This window comes from Garra rufa, chromosome 1 (genome assembly GCF_049309525.1).
Source record: "Garra rufa chromosome 1, GarRuf1.0, whole genome shotgun sequence".
In the NCBI taxonomy this organism is placed as follows: domain Eukaryota; kingdom Metazoa; phylum Chordata; class Actinopteri; order Cypriniformes; family Cyprinidae; genus Garra; species Garra rufa.
The window spans coordinates 29698648-29715468 of record NC_133361.1 but is presented as its reverse complement, the minus strand read 5'-3'; the positions used below and the strand labels follow the sequence as shown (position 1 = coordinate 29715468).

Here is a 16821-nt window from a genome sequence, read left to right as displayed (position 1 = left end):
AAAACATTCTGTCAGAACTGTCAGTATAACATCAGATTTCTACATCAGTTTGAATTATTAATATCTCACCTCATCTGTGAATGTCTCTCTTTGAATCATCAGAATGAATCCCTGCAGGTCTGTCTGAATCATGGCAAACTAGAAATCACAAACATCTGATATCTGTCTTAATTTACAATGAGTTCAGGATTCAGATAACAGAGTTGAGGATGAAATAAAGACATGTAACAGTGCTTTATCATAAAGATCATGAACACTCACAGTTTGGTGTGATTTTATGAATGCTGCTCCGTCTGACTCGTCTCTTGCTCTGTTTCTCTCTTGGTTCAGTACATTGTCTCTCGTCCTCTTTGCTGCTCATTTTCTTGATTCCTGCAGTTTCCACTGATGTTCTGTCACCCATTTCTGTTGTAAAATCTGCAATTTAGAGTTAAAGTGGAGTTTGACATGTATCAGTGATTTTGGTGTTAGTTTCACTAATACAAACATCAATTTACAAATGAGTTTAAATTATTTGTAAAACAAATAAAGATGCAAATGCTTTAATGACCTTGTGATGAGCTGGAAAGAGTCTGCTGCTGTTGTGTTTGAGATTGACATCTTTACAGCTTTACAGTGACACCCTAAAGCGATTTCTTTTGAACTAATTTGCCTATATTTGCACGATGAACGGTCAAATGAGTTATGATGTTGACTTACGTTGTTGAAAGCAACTAATAGCTGCAGGGCACTTCCTGTGGAGCTTAGATGCCTTCAACAGCATACATTGTTTGTTTGAAATGTAATTATAAGTTCGAAAGTCACCCTGGGAATTCTTGTCCCTTATTTGATTATCTATTTATTTAAATTAAGCTAGATTTGTTTATATATTTGTGCATTTGTTTGTATACTCAACGTGTTTAGGCTACAGTTTTTCATAGATACCATTAAGTTGGATTTAGCTGATAATGCTGGTTTAGTCATTTAAATATTGATTTAGTTCACACATGAATGTTCTGTTAAGAGAAGATGTTCTTAAGCAGAGATTGTGCTGTCATTGTCTGTAGATTGTTGACTGACACACATTGCATGAAACCTCAAATATTTTGGCACATATTCATGAGACGAAGCTCATAGTGAACACCTCTGGCAGTTTTGACAGACGCTGTAAATAAAATGTACATGAAGTCACTTGATTGCTTATGTATTTTGTCATGTGATCTGAATAGGAGCCAGTGGATAGAGTTTCAAGAGAAAGAGAAAGTACAACGTGAAAATAAACACAAACAAGCAGTTTATGTATCAAGATTTTTTATTTATTTTTTTCTGAACATTTTAATCAGGTTTAATCCCGTCTTTCCTGGAGCACTACATATTTATTACAGTCAAATTTATTTCATTACAAAATAGGAAAAGTGCTGGCAATTGCAAAATTACAGAGATGAAAACTCTGATTTGATTTGAAATCTTTATATCTCCAATAAGGATCTGTCTCTGAGTTGTTTTCGGTGATGTTTTGATATATTCCTGTGGTCTTTGTTCCTTTGTTAGATATAATTTTCATAAATGAGATTATTATATTACATAGTTTGATATTATCACTGTTACATTTTCTCTGTTTGTTTGCATTTATGTTGACTTTTTTTTTTTGCTTGCTTTTGTGGAATTGTTTTGTTTTATTTTTTGAAGTATTATTATTTTTTTTATATTTTTAAATATATTTTTAATATATTTATCTTTGAATATATTTTGGAATCTTTTTATCTTTATATTATTTATTTTTATATATTTTTGTTATTTTTAATTGTTTGTATTTTTTCAAATATGTTTGGTTATATTTTGTATTATTAATTTTTTTTATTCTTTAATATTATTGGTTATATTTTTGTATCATTATTTTTTGTAATTTTTTTATGTTTTTGGGTATACTTTTTGTATCTTTTTAGTATTTCTTTTTTTTTTTTTTCATTTTCATTCCATTTTTTGTATACCTCTGTATACTTATGGATTTATGGATACATTAATAGCTCAGTCAATTATGATTATAATTATGATATACTTTATGTCCTATTGTCTCTTATGATGCTTATGGTGATCAAATTTTCTTTGCACATTGCAGTTATTTACACCTTTTTGGACTCTAAATCAAATATTTTTGTAAGAAATCCATGTTCTTATTTTGGTTTTGAACACATCTATGAACTTGACAGTTATTGATATAGCTTATAATAATTTGAATATATATGTAATAATGCTAAAATAAAAACAATAGAAAGTATACACTGATCAATTGTTATACGTTGTGCTGGTCAGACGAGACGGGAGACTGTATCCAAACAAATATAATCTTTTAATTAATATAAATCTTCAGAATGAACGGGAAACTTCCACACACACACTTTGACAAACTTTATCGACAGACAAAGGACTTCAACTCAAAGACAGACTTATAAAGGCAAACTAATAATTAAACACAGGTGACGGGGATAACGGGGTAATGAGGGCAAAACCAATAATCACAGAACAATGCAAAGGACAAGACAGACAAGAACACATGTAACATTAATATTCTCAATTCAACGACTGAACATGATGAAGAGTGTTCTGCTGTTTGGATCAAAGGAACCGCAGCTTTCTAAAGAGAAAACAGACACAACTTTTAATAAAACATCAGATTTCTGCATCAATGGATATTCTGTTCATCTGCATATTATCAGTAAATATTTCACCTCATCTGGGAATGTCTGTCCTGGTCTGTCTGAATCATGACAAACTATAAAACCAAAAACAGGCATTGCAAGTTAAAACTGATAAATCTTTATTCATTTAAAGAAGGATAGTACGTTGTAGGGGTGTAACATGTCCTTGATTTCTATAGTATTCGTGTTAAAAACATGTTAAACTGTTAAAAATCATCATAAGCATAATGCTGTTAAGAATTCTGTCTGGGAAAGAGACGTGCACTATTTTATCAGATTTGTAAGGGAAATAATTTATAAACCTACGCAAACATGAGAGACCACATTATTATATTTCTCAAATATGCTGTTCATCGCGGTTTCTAAATAAAAGTTTTGATGTCCACATATTCAAGAAATTACAGTGCCTAACCCAAACCCTAAGCTTTTCTATCATCAAGAAATAAAGATAAAGTGGACATTTGACATTTGAATTCAATTTTATTGAGTCAATATTAAAAAAGGAGATCACGCAGTAAAATGTAAAAACAATCACCAGGTCTTCAGTCATTTGTACAATAGTTCAATTGTTCATAATACATTGTGCATTTTAACAGTTTTGTTCAAATTAACCCTGATTACTTGCTTTTTTTTTTTTTACACAATTTATATTAACTAATTGCCTCATTTCTATTATGTATTTTAAGTCATTTTTAAGGCTATTGTTTACTATTGTATTACTACAAAAGATTAAATTATGATTATCTGTACTGGACACATTACTCGATTACCAAATAATTGTTAGTGACAGCCCTAGTACTTTGCTATTAGGATGAAACACAGCTGGTGATGAAATATTATTTTATACATAATAAATACTCACAGTTTGGTGGTCCACTATGAATGCTGTTCCGTCGAACTCGACTCGGTGTCTGTTTCTCTCCCGATTCATTAGATTGTTTCTTGTCTTCTTCCGTTGTCATTTTTAATGTTTAATTCTCCTGTGGCTGGTGATGCTCCACAGAACATGCACCATGCATTTATTTCTCTTCCTCCTGTTTTTGCATGTTATCTGTGGCCAAAAATTGGTGAAAAGCAATTTAGAATTGAAGTTTGGCATTTGTTAATAACTGTTTTTCAGTACAGTTTTGCAGTTTCATTTGAATAAAATATAATAAAGACATTACAGTTTTGTTTAGGTTTAAAAACGATGAAGATGAAATAAAAAAAATGTTTTAATCACCTGATATTAAGCTGAAGTGTCGATGTTTACTCCAGCAGAGTGAGTTGAGTCTGAAGTTAGTCATAATCATGACTAAACACATAAGACATAAACACACGGTCAGTTACTCTTCTGTACTGAGCGTTCTGTCTTAGATCATCGTCTTATCATCTAACACATTTGCTTATCGAGCAGCTGCACGTTTTGCTGAAATGTTTCTCCACCCTGCTACCGTCAGGATATACTATCCACATTTTTCTGTACAAGCAAGGTTCTCATTTCTATTGGTTGACCAATGTGTGTTTTTCAGCAACTGATACCAGATCCTAATATATCCACCAGTGACTGATTTAATGCTGATATTGTCATTTAATGGTGCCAATCAATACACAAATGACTGAAATTAAATTTACACACAGCAAACAGTCTTGGCCCAAATGTGGCCCCAAGATGGCACTGCTGGCCTCCTGTTGGTTATGGCATGTTCCCTTTCAGCCAGAGCTGGGCTATGTGTGGCAATGATGGGAGGAGTGAGGCCCACATCAGGCTTGTGACATGACAGCATTTTATGTGACCCATGATAAACAAGTTAAAATATTGCATGGTAATGGTTAAATGATCACAGAAATTATAGTGAAATGTAGGATTGTTTGAATTTATTTGAAATGGCGAGTCAAAACCGAATGAAACATTATCTTTTTATAATTAAGCATATTAGTCAATCAATCAACCACATTGAACTGAACTTAATTATAATTAAATTATATTTTATATTATTATTCTCAGTACAAATAATCTTAGAATTCTTACACACAGAGAGAGAGAGAGGTCATTTAACTACAGTATTATAATGTGATATTTATTTGGTTTACCATGGGGCACATACTTTTATTAGTATGCTGTCATGCACAAGCATTAAATAAAATGAATTATAATAATAAATTATAAAAGTGTTTTATTTTTTATTTAAATCCAAGATATTCATGTCATGTTTTGTGAGGAAAACAGATCCGAATTCAAAGCATTCATCCCGATATGCATCTCCTTCCTCGGTAGCTTTAGTAACTATTTAAAAATTTGCCGTTAAGATGTTTTACGACAAGTTTTACAGCTTCATTGGCTCTCGCCGGTTTCGTCACAGATTGCGACATGCAGTGTTTCTGGTTTTGAATGAGAAACGTGCACATTTACAGAGTGTATCGGGATAGTATTTTCAACATTTAACAGCTTAAATTATGCCCTGCCTCTCACACTAAACTAACTAAACTAACATTTTTAATGCAATACATTTTTTATTGCAAAGTTTTACCATTTGTGGATTTAAAGGCAGATTTTCTATTCAGTTTAATGTGCTTTATTGGCGTAGTTTGTGTGTGGCACTTTTCATTTTTCAAATGTTCAGACAACATTTACTATGTGAGTACTTTATTAAATGAATCCAGTCGATAAAATCTATATCAGCTGATGAAGTGAAATCTGTATTTTTCTTGAGCAAGGGCGACAGCGCACCACATTAAAAGAAATAAACATTAATGTTTCCATAACCACTGCATATTCATTCATGCATTCTAAGTTTTTGTTACAAGGAGTTGTGAACATTTTCTTAGAGACCAGGAGACGTTTTGGATATCTGGAAGCAGAAGTTTCTCTTTTTGAGATCCTAGCTGTTCATCGCTGCAGTCATCAAAAGTCGTCTGAGTAATTAAATTGACATTACAGTTTATATACCTTTCCAGTGGAGGGATACATAGAGGTGGCTAAACAAAGCATGCAAATGTGGTACAGATAATCAGCCTCGTAAAAGGATTTTTCCCGGCCTTGATCTATTTAGACTACAAGTGTCATTCAAATGCAAAGGTGCTAAACAAAAGGACACAGTTGTACTTTGAGCTTAGAATTCACACTTAACTTGGGAAACCTGCCAGAGGTTACAAAAGGTTTCTGTTTCAGGGCCTGGGCTGTCTGCTCTTAGAAATCACAATATACATAACTTTTTCCGTTCATGCTGTTATAACCCATGTTTAATCTTTGATCAATTTGAACAGATTCTAAAATTTGTAATCCTTCAAAGGCAAGCAACACAGTCTCCAAAACTCAGAGTAATTACCTTTATGTAAATGAGTCACTTTTTGGGACACAAAATACACTCACAACTAATAGTGTACTGAAAGTGCAGCATCTTAAATTCTTCCTCTTCTCAAATTCCCTTCCCTTTTCAACAATGAATACACACTAGGATGACCATGTTAGGTTTTTTCTTTTTCTTTCTACAGTCTGTTCCATTCATTCAGGTGTAACTGAATAACTAAATTATTTGGTTTAAGGGCTCTGATAATCTTTCCTCTTAGCACTGATAATATTCAAAGCTGAAGTGATTGTAACTTTCTCTATTTAAATGTTCAGGTTAAATCCTGCATTTTTATTAGTTCTAAGATTGAATTATGGCAACATTAATGGAGTCACATTAACTCTATTTATCAGATTAATAAACATAGTCAGAAAAATAATCAGATCTTTTGAACAGGTCTCTGGTCTAAAGGCTTGTTAGTTTGCAGTGATAATCTAGTTTCGCCACCTGGTGGTCTTTTGCATGAAAAGTACTTTGACACTTATTTTATTTTTTACCGCTGTTTTCTTTTTCTTTCTTTCTTTCTTTCTTTCTTTCTTTCTTTCTTTCTTTCTTTCTTTCTTTCTTTATGGGGTTTGAATCAACTTTGTATTCGTTCTTATTAATCTAAAGATAATATTTTTATAATGTTTGTTGAAAATTGACATTTTCAGGCTGACCAATACTGTACTTGACTACATTTATTAATGTCATTTAAATGACTGTTAAAAATTGGTAATGAACAATAAAAAAAATGAACAGAGTTCAGGCCACCAAGAGGTGTGTATTTAGAGCCATTGTTTTGGTGGATTGGATTACATTGTCTTGAACTCTGATCTAAACTGATTTTGCACACAGTGACAACTCTTGAATGTTTTTTTTTTTTTTAAATGAACAAAGCAACCAAAAAGCATTGAGATTGTGTTTCTAAGCGAGCTAAACAAAGTCCCCAGTGAAGGTCAAAGGTGGTTTGCGTTTCATACTCTCTTTACTGTAAACCAACTCGTGAAACTGTAACAAAGTAACAAAAATAATGTAAAGATATTTTGTCTAACAGAAACACACTGCATAACACATTCAAGTACTTAAGCCATACCTTTCAACAAAATGTAAAACATGTAAAGCAAATACAATATATTGTCAAGTTTTTAACCTTTGATTGGTATTTTAACCATGGCATTTGTAAACAGTTCTCAAACTACTGTTAAATGTTACAGTTCTAAGAGTGGCTACTAGATGTCGGTATTTAACGATAAACTAAAACATAAGGCCAGAATAGTTTCAGTGATCAACGGAATTCAAATGAATTGTGAACAAAGAAATGAGTCTGGTTCATCGTGAATGGAAGCCTATATCTTAAAGTGATCATGTCTCTTCAGAAGACTTTGATTAAAACACTTGATTGGATTTATTTTTCTTTTTTATAGTTTTCTGTGAGTAGACTTTTTAAATGGAGGTATGGATTTTATAAAAAATAAAATAAAGCCATCCTTCCATTTAAAATGTCTACTCACAGAAAACCAAGTCCAAACCCGCATACAACTTTTTTTTGGGGTGATCTGTCCATTTATTTTTTAATTAGTTCTGCATCTCAGGCTCTTTTTCTGTCCCCTTCATCCTCTTTGCTTGCCATTTTCCTCTTTCTCTCTTGTCCTGCTGTTTAATTCGTGATTGATCTGCTGACATAAAGGAATTTCTCTATATTTCTGTTTTTGTATTTTATGGGGCACATACAGTACACAAAAAATCTATGTATATATCTATCATTGGAGTCTGTGTACAAAACAGATTTACATTCATTTATTAAAAAAAAAAAATTAGTAAAAAAAAAAAAAAGCTTTTTACAACAAAATGAAAATGTTTGTGATGAGCTGAAATCAGAAAATCTCTGATGTTGTTGGGTCAGAGGTTCACACCATTTATCTTAGAAAACCGGTTTGTGCACACTATGCTGCTGTCACTTCACGGGATATTTCCCAGTACTGTAAACTATAGGAATTGGCAGAAAAAGTTATGGCTGTGCAGTTAATTGAATTTCAGTTTCAATTTTGATTTCTGCTTCAAATGATCATGAAAATGCAGTAATCGAGATGAAACGGTTATTGCACCCCCTTTCCAGCGGTGCACTTTCACTCCTCCATAAAAGCCTAATTTCACACGCAAATCAGTTTAAATGATCAAAAAGTTGATAATGAAAATACGCATGTATCAGTATATCGGATCCGTGTGGCTCTTAAAGCAGCAACACATAATATCCCTTCTGTCATCTCTGTGCCTAATATGAATAAAACGTAAAAATACAAAGAGAAAAATCCCTCACTGCTCTTGAATGAAGGAGGTTTGTAGTTGTAAGAAGAAACAAAGCATGTTTAACTATTACAGTGAAGATGATGTTTTATTTTACATTCAAATAATTACATTCCATTTCTGTAGTATTGTTAGGCTACTTTAGACTTGCATAAAAGTATTCAGAATTGTTTTTTTTTTCTCTTGCTGTATTGCTATCTTTAAATTAATCATTATATAAAGTTTTGGATCCTGTCATAATTGTTTAAATAATTGTGATTACAATATTGACCAAAATAATCGTGATTATGATTTTTGCCTAAATTGAGCAGCCCTAGAGAAAGTTTTCATTTGGTTGACCTATGTTATTTTTAATGATAATATTAAATGTTATTAAATCTTATCTTGTAAATCCAAATTTGTAAAATTTAGCAGATTATGATAAAAAGAGATACAGTTTTAGTATTACACCAGATATTAGTGTAAATTGCAGGATTCAGTATTGAGCTTTTCTTGCAGCAGTCTGTCATCATGTGAGTGTTAAACAAACCTATAGATCTGTCTGTCTGTCTGTCTATCTATCTATCTAATCTTCTCTCAATAATTTAATATTGTACTAAATAACCCAATAAAAGTGTTCCATCTTCATGAATCGTGACAAGGTTATTTACTACATACAGCAGATTCCTTAGTGAATGGGTGACACAAAAAAGCAGAAAGTGAAATATATGTACAACTGAACAGCCCTTCTCTCTTGTACTGAAAGCATCATCAGAAACGGTGCTGTGTGAAATGTTTGAGTCATTGATGAGAGCAATAAGAGTTCAGGAAAGCAGCTCTTGCTGAGTGTGTTTGTGCTCAGATGAGCTTCCAGATGACAGGAGGTGAACAGACTGTAGGAGGAGGATGATGATGATGATGATGATGATGATGATGATGATGATTAGATCTCCAGCAGCTGCTGATGGACATCAGTAAAGAAGGGATTGACGCGAATCTCACCTCACTGTTAACATCAGAATGAAGCTTACAGGCCCGTCTGGATCACACTAGAAATATACAATTACATTATTAATTTTGTTCTTAATTTAAAAAATCTTGTCAATTACACAATCACACGGCTGTGAAAAGATAAGGCAGGTGCAGAAAGTCAATCAGATTAATCTTTTTAAATCTAACAAAACTAAAATATAATAAATAAAATTATACAATGAACAAACACTTACGATTCGGCTTTCTTCTCTTCATACTGTCACGTGTAACAGGCTTTCCGCTGCTTTTCTTTTGTGATTCAATGGTTTGTTTCTCATTTTTGGCCTCCATTTCTCTCTCCGTCTTGTTGGTTTTTGCTTGTCTGTGATTTCTGATGGAGCAGGAGTTTTCTGTCTGTGTGTTTTCTTTTCTACACTCCATTTGTATCTGCAATCACACAAATACAGTTAAAATAAAGCCAGCAGTGTTAAAGTGATGATATATCAAATGACATCAAATCGATTCCTAATCAATTAAACATGAACTCGGTGCAGTTACCAAATGTCTTATTAAAACCAGATAATTCTAACTTAAACTAGAGAAAAAAATATTATGTCTGAACTGATAACAGATAACACAAATTCAACAGAAAAAAATAAAATAAAAGCCTTTCCAGGTGTTTTACTCATGTTACGGTAATAAAATGTATTTTGTCCTCAATTAAATAATTTAATACACAAAAAAACTAGATCATGATTGGTTTTCCATGTTTAATTAGTCAGAATCCTCGCATCAGGACACATTCATTACTTGCATCACCATTTATTTTATAATAAAAGTCATTTTCTTTCCAGTTTCCATTATATTGTGCAATAAAAAAAATATAATACACACACATATATATATATATATATATATATATATATATATATATATATATACACACACACACACACACACACACACACACACACACACACATTTTACATTCCTGATAATTAATAAATAATTCAGTGTAGAATCAACTGTTCAAATTACATTTTGACTACACATGGGTGTATCACATATATTCCTTGCAAACAAGTGATGAATTTTTGGCTATCAGCCCACATAAGCTATAACAAAAGACCATTTTGTAAAAGCAATCAGTCTCATGAGGGACCCTGCTAAAAATGCTTCCAATATTCAGAACAAATATTACATCTTAATCATAATTCTTAATCAAATATTTCATTAAATAGTGGGCTATATTTTTTTTTGATACTGAAAAAGGTAAAATCTGTTCACCATTTCAGCAGCCTGTTACTATTTAGCTATTTTTGTTGTCAGGATTTAAATGATAATATTTGTAATAGTTTTGCACTGACGAACCTTAAAATATAGTGCTTTATTTTGTTTAGATACAATCAAATATAAATTATGGCCTAATCTTGTCTTAGTTTAAGCCCTGTCTGTGAAACCAGGCCCAGTGCTGAGAACTGATATATTGTTGATTTAATGATAACATACAAATGACTTAAATATCATTTGTACAGACAGTTCAATTTAACTGTAATTTGATTACAAAGTTCTTTTGAATATTGGTGATCAAACAATACAGATACAGTAGCTACATGCAAACATGGAATTTGCTTTCCTTCTTGTGGCAAAACTAAATTAGTTAATTCCTGTCAGGAATGAAAAACACTGTTTAATATAAAATGTACATTAAAAAGCATTAAAGTTGTGCTGCCCTAGTTTAGAAGCACTCCTTTTTCATTTTTGTTCGCCAGGTATTCCACATAAAATAAGTCTAATAACTATAAAATAACAAAAAATTAAATATTATTTTTTAATCACCTTGTGTTGAGATGAAGAGAAGAAACATCCATCACAACTCTGAGATCTCTGCCGATGTTTGCCGTCTGAGGTTCGGAAAGGGGGTTTGTATAACCTCATGAGAAGATGCCCATTATGAAAGTATAGGGTGTTGGTTCTAATACAGAAAAAAATAATATTCTCCAAAAAAAACTAAAAAGGATGTGATCTTCGTACTAGCGAGGCTCCTCTTCTATTTTGCAAACAGCAAAGGGTTTCTGTTTTTAAGAACAGGAAATGGAGTAGGTGTGGTTTTATTGGTTTGTCAGCTCTGTGATCATACATCTTACTGCAGAGCAACAACTTCCTCCTTGTGTCATAGGGAAATAACATGCAGAATACCTTGACATATAAAACCTACAATGACAAAAACTGATACAAAAACCAGATTTAGACATCCTCTGACTGAAATAAAATGAACACTGGCATTCTAGTTATGTTGCTGGCATGTGGAAGGGATGAAAGCACTTTTAGTCAGACAGATGGGCAGTTATTAACGATTTCAGTTATTTCAAAAGTCCTTACAGCCTTTGCAGCAAAATAACCAAAACCATAGGATAAGTTACGTTTTATGATGTACGGAAATCACATACTTTTTTCTCCCATGCAAATGCACACACATAGTCTACAGTACTAACACTAGGTAAAACTTGAATTTGCTAAAAAAAACTTACTTATTTTTCGTTCTAATAAATAGCAAAGGTTATACACTATAAATACACTGATTAAAAGTATATTTCTACTTCAGTAGTACTTAAGTGCAATTGCAAAATACCACTGATATTTGAATACATTTTTAGTGTATCATAATAAAGTGTACTACCGCAAAAATATATGAAGGACTTTATTAGTGTATTTCTTAAGAGTGCTTTGAATGATTAAAAAAATTAGTTCAGTGTTAGTACACTTATATAGTTATCCTAAATTTAAATTAAATTGATTATATTTAAAATATATCAATTTAATAGATATAAGTGCATTTTCCCAACTGTGCTACTAAAGTACACTTAATATAATTTGATATAAATTGATTTTAAGTGTACTCGAATAAATTACCAGAAGTGTTTCTGTAACAATAGTGCACTGAGACGGCAAGATGTGATGAATCCAAGTGCAGTTTTATTTACAAGTGTGTAATCCAAACACTGACATAATCCAAAAACAGAAGAAGACTTGACTTGGCTTGAACAGACTTGATGTAGACTTGACATGAAACAGACAGCAGTTTTACAACATTAATACGCGACAGGGGACCATAGAAACACAAGGCCTATTTATACAAGACAATGAGGGTCACATGACACAAACAACCAATGAGAAACAAGGAACAAGACTATTGCAACCAAAGACAACCAATGAGAACATGACACATGGATCTAAAGGACTAATGGTAGGAATACATGAGGGCAAGGGAAGCAAGACTCAACAGCATGAAACAAGTACAAATAAAAGATATGAAAAAATGAAAACCCAAGACAAATCAAAACCCCATGTTACGGTTTCATAATTGCATTACTTAAACCTGTGCTACGATCACTTTGCATAACATTTTTGTGGATTTTTATGTCACTAATTTCTGTTTGGATTTTTATTAAAAGTAGTAAAGTAAAAGCCTATAGGTTACCGTGCCCAGGCTATAAATGTGCTAAAAAACATATGATTGGATTATTCATTCATATGTGTTTAGATGTGTACCAAAACAGTATATTTTTTTATTCTAAAGTACTTGAAGTGCTATATTTTAATGTGGAAAAAAGTGCTACTATAATGACATAGTAATAGTGATCTTGATTGTACTGTTTAAAGACACCATAAATCTGTAGTTTATGTATTAATATATATAGTATCATATAAAGGGAATGTTAACAATTACAGTACATTACAATACATTTGAAATGGATTATTTAATCTATAAAAATATGTGGGCAATATGTTATAAATACATTTTGTGTATGTGTGTGTGTGTGTGTGTGTGTGTGTGTGTGTGTGTGTGTGTGTGTGTGTGAATATAAAACAATTTTTTAAATATATAAAAAAATAGTTTTAGGCCCTTTTTTTTTTTTTTTTTTTTTTGCCACGCCTGCCAAGGGCCGGTCACGTGATAAAATTTACTGGCCAAAACCTTTTTTTTTACCGGCCTGATTACTTTACCCAGTCAGGATACATTTTTCTGTAATTACCTGTAAAAAAAAAACTCCAAATGAATGTATAAACAACAAAAAAAGTATATTTTAAATATGTGTTTAATGGCATCATTTTACTAAGTAGCCAATACCAATACTGCTACTGGTGTCTCTATTAAGTGCATTTTTTCCTCAGTTTTACCTATTAATTATAGCCATTAAACATTACAGTCTAATTAAAAGCATTTTTTTTTTTACATTTAGGCTCTGAAATATATAAACAATAAATATAAAACAACTTTTAGTTTAAGTGATGTGTGGGTTGTGTTTCCAAACACAATCATTCCAAATTGTTCTGATTTGAATGCTTTTATCAGTTTTGATATGATTTACAGTTTGGCCTGTATCGCTGAATGTGTGAAATGTGGCTTCAGTATTGAACAATGCTTGTTAGTAATGCTTCCACTCTTCTTTTGCTGTTTTTGTGAACTTTCCAACTGCTTATGGTGGCCACAGAAAATCTGCCAAATTAGGTTGAACTCTGTGCAACAAGTGAACAATTTAAAATTATGGAGTTAAAACAATGACAGCCGTGTTGCAGTTGTGCTTAACTTTTACTTTTTTGTGTGTTTAGGGTTTTGCATCACAAGTTCATAACATTCCAAATTGTGTTTTAGTGAGTGAGAATGTGTTTAGGGTTTTGCAAAAAGAGTTTTCCAAAAATAAAGAGAGGTTTATTTGACAAACTGGTTTCGGCTATTGAGACTTTGGTTCAGAGAATGGGTTTCTTAGCACATGTGGACAAACTGTAAATTGATGTTATGTAAAATAGTCATGTAATAGTTATATGTACATTTAATACACTTAATATAAATACACTAATTAGCACTAACACTTAAATTGATTGTAAGTGTAGTCAGATAAAATTCATTTCTTCAAAGTGTGCTACGATTGCTTTAGTGGGTTTTTATATATACTATCATTAAGTTGTGTTTGGATTTTTATTAAAAATACAGTAGAAATGTATCAAGTAAAACCCTATAGGTTACTGTATAATATAAATGAACTATTAGCACATGATTGGGTTATTCATTCATATGTGTTTAGATCAGTGTTGGGGAAAGTTACTTGCACAAGCAATGCATTACAATATTGCTTTACTCCCTAAAATAGTAATTAATTACTTTAGTTACCTTTTATATAAAATAATGCATTACATAAATATTGTGTTACTTTTTGCTAGTTTGTTTTTACTATAAAATGTTGTATTTTTGGCAAATGTTAAAGTGCTTTACACCTAAACAAAATAAATAAAACCTCAGGTGAAAGGAAATGTAAATTCATGTCTGTAGAGCAGAGTGCAGAAGAAGAAAGTTCAACACTCCTCAGCAATAAATAAAAACGAAAAAAAAAAAAATTAATAAAATGGTTGCTCAACATATTTGATTAATACAGTTTGCATCATATTCTGAGTTTGCTTTTCATTTACTGATTTTGATGTTGATGTTTAGTCTAGAACTACAATGACATATTCATAAAGCACTCACGCCTCTGCATTTCTGATTTTTCTCAACATGACAACACATGAGCTGTCAGTCATGGGAAAATTTCTAAGGATGAGTCACTTGTAATGCTTTACAAGGGAATATTATTAACATATTAAAGGGGTGCTATATGCTTTTTCACTTTTTGAACTTTAGCCAGTGTGTGGTGTGTACGTTTGGGCATAAAAAACATCTACAAAGTTACAAATCCAAGTCCACTCCAAAGGAAGATATTTAGTTTTTAAAAAGTCCCTTTTCAAGAACTACAACGAACGGCTCATTTGGACTACAGCCTTTACATCAATACTGTAGCGGTTTATTAACTCACCTTTCAAGCATCAAAGGTGTATATGACTTACTTCTTTCAGACGAATGCAATCGGAGTTACATTAAAAAATAATCCTAGCTCTCCCCAAACTTTAGAACTGAACGGTATAGACGAGTGTTTCTCTCCATCAGTCCGAAACAATGCGATCCATAATAAAAAAAAGTGCCTCACATGGCTCCAGGGCGGTCGGTAAAAGCCTCCTTTAGCGATCCGATGTGTTTTTGTAAGAAAAATATCCATATTTAAAACGTAAGAATCTAGTTTGCTGCTTTGGGAAGGGGCTCAGCAGGGCGGAATGCCGTCTACACTGTTTGCCAATCGCAACGCAGTGGGACTGCTAACCAATCACAACACATTTGGTTTTTCGGAAGGTGGAACCAGATACTAATCGAGCCGTTTGTGTAGTTTCGCTTAACTTGTGAATTGTTAAGTCCCACAAAAAAAGTGCATCAGTTGCTTTTATTAGGGTTCGTGTGCTCATGAAAAACCTGAAAAGCTTTGAAATTTTAAAACGGCAATTCCCAGGCCTGGAAAAGTTTTGGAAAAATCATGGAATTTTTTTCCACAAGTCTCTGTATAATAGTTATACATTATATTGCCAAAATTATTGGGAACACCCTCTTCTAATCAATAGTTTGGACAGGACCCTTTTCTATTCTAACATGACAATGTCTCTGTGTATAAGACAAGGTTCACCTTGGAGTGACTTTACATTTAGACCTTGAGCCAAAAACTCATCACTAAACACCAATGACTTGTATGGGTAGTCATTTTAGACACTTTCAGAATTGGTGCAACAGAGATGGAAATTTTACATGAATACAAGATACATGAATCAAATTTTCATCTTTGTTTTCACAATTTTGGAAGTTCTTTCTCTGTTCTAAAGAAGGGGGTGTATGGACAAGTCATTGTTGTCTGGTGATGAGTTTTCGTCTGCATTTAAAGTCACTTTAGATAATTGCAGAAAAATATCTATGTTTGTTTTGAACATTTATGGAGCAAAAATATTTTTATTGTGTGAAAATAATTCATGCAATTTGTTTATTTTTTTTTAAAAATCTTATAAATGTGCGAGGAGGCAAGGGGTCCTTTAGTTTTACCCCATACGGCGTTAAAGGGACACAGTATTACAAATACTTTAGCTAAAATAGTGTTCTTTTTTTAATCACTTTAGCAAATTTTGTACTATTTTCTGCTTATTAAAATATTATATATATATACATAAAAAAAAAATCAAATAAGGAAACAAAATCATTTTAAAAAGTAACAATTCTGAAAGCATTGAAGGAGATCCCATAATAATTTAATATAGATTTACAGCAGTGACAACAAATTATATTTTATTATATAATATGATTAATAGCGTGTTTATAAATATGATGGCTTCATTCTAAACATTGTGATTATCTTTAAGATAGACACCCAACATAATATTTTATTTACATTTTAATATTTATATTTTATTTCATTTATCTGAATCTAACAATGTCATGTCAACATTTTATTTATTTATTCATCATTTATTTAACCAGGCAAGTTAATTAAGAATTAATATCTCCTGAGAAACATACAAACATAGCCTATATCACAATATATAATACACAAAAGAAAAAAGGTCAAAGCGCCTACTATTTTTTTTATTATTTACATACTCGAAAATTAGTCTCTAATTTCAATCATTTTGGCAGCAACTTCAAAAGTGGAACGACCATAAATAGTTTT

General features: G+C 31.9%; 1 long non-coding RNA gene across 1 annotated transcript; it reads right to left on the bottom strand.

Annotated features, from left to right (window-relative positions):
- Nucleotides 1–2310: 2310 nt before the first annotated feature.
- LOC141348205 (uncharacterized) lies at nt 2311–4056 on the bottom strand. Its single transcript, XR_012357527.1, has 4 exons — nt 3901–4056; nt 3541–3729; nt 2709–2752; nt 2311–2614 (listed from the first exon to the last, which is right to left on the bottom strand). It is a non-coding gene; the product is annotated as an uncharacterized lncRNA (long non-coding RNA).
- Nucleotides 4057–16821: the final 12765 nt, after the last annotated feature.